Raw genomic sequence first — 4,362 nt, forward strand, 5'->3', positions numbered from 1 at the left:
GACCTCCAGATCTGTTTCCCAGTCTATCAGGTCCCCTTCTAAGTCCAGCAGTCCCAGATGTATAATTAGCTCACCCTCATCCGCGGTGCAGTGGACGGAGCTCCACTCCGCGCTCTCACCGCCCACGGCTTGCTCCCTCGCGGTGGGCACTGTCGCCGGCTCTCACACCTGGTCTGAAGGGTGGGGCTCCACATCCGGGGCGATCCTCCGCTCAGTCGCTCGGCATTGCGCTGGCTCGTTGATCGCGGCGGTAATGGGCTCGGGCTGATGCTCCGCACCGCAGGGAGATGGTGTGCTGGGCTCTGGGTCAGGAGTGGATCCACAAATGCGGCGAAATTCTCTCGAGGACCATCTTCGGACGAAGGCGCTCTGCTCGCGGTGTTCAAGCTTGCATCATAGAATGAGCAGAGCGCGTCTTCCGGGTAGCTGGTGGTGCTAGCTAACAGCCGGAACAGTCTCTCGCCAGAGTCCACTCCACGAAGGCGGCGAAATCCTCTCGAGGACCATCTTCGGACGACGGCGCTCTGCTCGCGGTGTTCAAGCTCGCATCATAGAATGAGCAGAGCGCGTCGTCCGGGTAGCTGGTGGTGCTAGCTAACAGCCGGAATAGTCTCGTATCGTCCTCGAGAGATCTGTCCCCCTGCTCCAGCAGGAGGAGGAGGAATTCCGGACAGGTGAAGGGATCCATAAGGGGAAACACAACGAAAACAAAAACACTGAGAGAAAAAACGGAAACAAAAACGGAGGGTAGACACACGGAGGTAACTGTATTTGGTCGGGTCTTCTGTCACAATTCGCTGGAGCATGGGCATGAGGAAACGAGGAGACGTGGAGATTTCACAGAACGAGAGTCTTTTAATGATCCAAATGGGAGACACAGAGCACAAGGAGGACGTTCACAACAAGTAGACCCGACAGAGGAGAAATGCACAGACAAGAACTTATAAACACAGGACAATTACCAAACACAGGTGCACAGAATGACTAATTAACTAAACGAGGACAGGAACACGACCAAATAAGGGAACACAGGAACAGAAACAGGGGCAAAACATAACAAAACAGGTCCATGATCCTGACAGACACCACCAGAATCCTTAAAAAAATACAGTGTTTTGATCAAACCACCCAGCACTTTTAGGTAGCTTTTACAGACTTTTTACAGAGTAATAGTAAGATGCACAGTACAAATAGCAAATATAATAATCAGTAAATATTACACAAAACATACAAATACACAATATTATAAAATATTACATTATTAAAATATGAAATATTATACCTTCCTTAACTAATTTTGCAGACTAAGTTATCTTTTCTACAATGTAAAACTACAAAAATTATACGAAATCAGAAATGTATGTGAAATATTACACAGACATATTATAAAAATACACAAAATATTGGTAATATTCAAATATTAAACATACCTGTCATAAATGATTTCACAGACTAAAATGTATTTTTTACAAAGTAGAAGTCGCATGATACAAATCACAACTAAAATGATATTAAATCAGAAATGTAAAATACTTTACAAAATAATCTAAAAAATACACAAATATTATAAAATGTTGTTAATACTGAAATATATTTCGGAGAACTAGTAACTCTTCTAGTTGTCCTTCTAGGGGTAGTAATAAAAAAAAAAATCAGTGTTGATCTTTGTAAAGATATACTGAATCCACATTCTTCACTTTAACATGGACTTGATATTGAAATCTCCAAAAACAGGAATTCATAATCCTCACCACTGCTATGTCTATCTAGCCATCATTTACATAATATGTTAGATGAGGCTTTATTCCTAGATAGTAGCGTCCTTACAGATGATAAAGTCTTTCAATGAGATAGTAGTATCTATATCTGGGTGTGTCTATGTCCTTCACAGGTGTATTTTTATCATAATCGATCTGGCTTTCCTCCCTCCCAAGACATCACGGATGACCTTCAGAGTAGGAGGGGTTCACAAATACATACAGGTTTGGTGCTAGCGCTGAGGTGAATGAACTGTTACCCGCTACCCCCCAAAACACTATTACACACACAAATAGCAGCATACACACACCCTTCTTATTCCTTATCCTGTCACAATCAAACACGTTCTCTTGCAATGTTTAACATCAACACCTTTGCAGATGATTTTGGGTTTCCAGCTGGCCTGCAGGTGCTCTGTGTGTGTGTGTGTGTGTGTGTGTGTATTGACGCGCCTGCTTCCCTTGGGCTGTGTTTGCTGGTGTAGTGTATCAGTGGGCCAGCAGTGTGGCGCCATCCGTCCTGCTCCCATCACCAGCCCCCAGAATGCATTACACACCAATCGAACACAGCCATTCGGGATAACTCCACTTTTACCTACTGGACAGCACTGCTGTTAGGGGCTTTTGTCCAGTCTCTCTCCCCCTCTCCTCTTGTGCATTTTCTGTTGAAAGGGTCATGTTACACAAGCTGTAGAGACCACCTCAGTGGGAGTTTGTGAGGGTCTAACACACACACACACACACACACACACGCTTGTAGTAGTCAAACAGGTGATTCAGTGGATACATAATTAGTCTCATACCCTCCTAAACTTAAATTTAACTAGCTCTGTTCATGTCAGATTTGGAAATAATCATTGGTTTTATTTCAAGTGATCAATGATAAGCACCTTGATTTGTTTTAATACCTTTAATGCTTGTGATGCATTTATTGCTTGTGATCTTTCAGATGCATTTGGCATACTGTGGTTGATTAGGGTCATTACAGTAACTAGAGATAACTAGCACATTTTTTGTTTTCAACATAACAGTAGATGACTACATGTATGTAGCGAATCAGCTCATGGGGAAATATGAATAATTAATCATAACTAGTTATAATTAATTATAAATATTTAGATCCGCTGTAGATATTTACTTGACCTCTCAGGGTCAACTGTCTGTCAATTCTAAGAACGTTAATTTCCTGGTTAAGGGAAATAACTTTCTTACTGTACAACTCTACACAGAGCCTGCAGCATAAATCTGCATGATTAGGGACGCCAGTTATGAGTAAACAATGAACAACGTCAAGTGTGATACAAATAAATGACTTTATTAACTACATAAAGTGTGTCTGATTGGTCCAGACGCTACATGTAGCATTATAAAAAAAAGATTGTTGCAGTTAGCTATCACTTTATGAAAAAATTTAAATCTTGAACTTGTCAGTTAAGAGTTCAAGTTGACTAAACGTAAAATGTAGCACAAACACTTACTTGAAGTTGAAACTGGCTCTACCTATAAGGAAGCAATGTTTTCTTGAAAGACAGAGTGGTAACTAATGAGTTAGGTACTTGCTGTTTCTTCTAAATATGGAAAAAAGAATGTGGGACTTTCCACTAATCTAGATACATTTCTTAACATAAACTGCAGGCCATATATATTCATGCTACTTTCATGTACATAAGTCCTGGATGTGGTGAGACATGTTCACAAGAATTGACGTGTGTCGCTAAGTGATGGTGATAAGCAGTGGTGTGCTTTGACCTTTGCTGCCAGTGTGCTTGTGCCCTACTGCAGACAAGGGGCTTGAGATATCTTATGCCTCAGTCACACCAGGAAGTGGACCAGAATAGCTCTCAATGTGTGAATGAGACTGATGAGTGTGTTCCGGACTGTCAGTAATATGTGTGTGTGTGTGTGTGTGTTAGTACAGTATGCATGCTTGTCTAATATATGAAACAACAGCATTGTTTTTGGATTATTGATTAGGAAAAATAAAAAGTAGATTGGCATTTCAGTTGAAGCAGCATATATTTAATTTATCAATTATTAAAAAATGAAAAAGACAAAAAAAATCTACACACTTTTGCTCCCAAGAACACTTTAATTATTGTATATTCTAACCTATGATTCATCACTTAGTACAAATGTACTTTAGATAAAATGTAGCTTATATGTAATTTAAATATGTATTATGTATATGTATTAATAAATATCTAAATCTATAAAAATTTATGAGCATGTTTCAAAAGTCTGAGACCACATTAAAAATATTGGATCCAAATTCTAAATTGAATCTGAAAATAAATTTAACAAAGAGATTAATAATAAAGTAAAGATTCTTCACTATTTCTTGATTTAAAATATTCTATTGAATTATAAAAGTGCAAAATAGAAACATTTTACCATAGTGGTCCTAGAGATTTGGACTTCACTGTCCTATCTTTTTGTTTGGTTGTTTTTGTGTAAAATAACATATATTTGAACTTATGTTCAGGCAGGATTGTTGTGATGAACCCTCTGTAAACAAAATAATTTTTTTATTATTTTGCAGTCAAAGGCACATGTTTAATTGTATAAACACATAGTCTTAGTGCTGAAACTCATGTTCTATATTGAT

This window comes from Sinocyclocheilus rhinocerous, unplaced genomic scaffold (assembly GCF_001515625.1).
Source record: "Sinocyclocheilus rhinocerous isolate Xijiao unplaced genomic scaffold, SAMN03320098_v1.1 scaffold19, whole genome shotgun sequence".
Lineage (NCBI taxonomy): Eukaryota > Metazoa > Chordata > Actinopteri > Cypriniformes > Cyprinidae > Sinocyclocheilus > Sinocyclocheilus rhinocerous.